This window comes from Myotis lucifugus, unplaced genomic scaffold, assembly GCF_000147115.1.
Source record: "Myotis lucifugus unplaced genomic scaffold, Myoluc2.0 scaffold_878, whole genome shotgun sequence".
Lineage (NCBI taxonomy): Eukaryota > Metazoa > Chordata > Mammalia > Chiroptera > Vespertilionidae > Myotis > Myotis lucifugus.
Window position 1 is genome coordinate 110,493 of NW_005871926.1, and position 509 is coordinate 111,001.

A 509-nucleotide genomic window follows, 5' to 3' on the forward strand; every position below is an offset into this window, starting at 1 on the left:
ACTCAGTTACCTACAAGGGAATACCCATACGACTGTCAGCTGATTTCTCAACAGAAACTTTGCAGGCCAGAAGGGAGTGGCAAGAAATATTCAAAGTGATGAATACCAAGAACCTACAACCAAGATTACTTTATCCAACAAAGCTATCATTCAGAATTGAAGGTGAGATAAAGAGCTTCACAGATAAGGAAAAGCTAAAGGAGTTCATCACCACCAAACCAGTATTATATGAAATGCTGAAAGGTATCCTTTAAGAAGAGGAAGAAGAAGAAAAAGGTAAAGATACAAATTATGAACAACAAATACGCATCTATCAACAAGTGAATCTAAGAATCAAGTGAATAAATAATCTGATGAACAGAATGAACTGGTGATTATAATAGAATCAGGGACATAGAAAGGGAATGGACTGACTATGCTTGCGGGGGGAAGGGGTGTGGGAAATGCAGGAAGAGACTGGACAAAAATCGTGCACCTATGGATGAGGACAGTGGGTGGGGAGTGAGGGC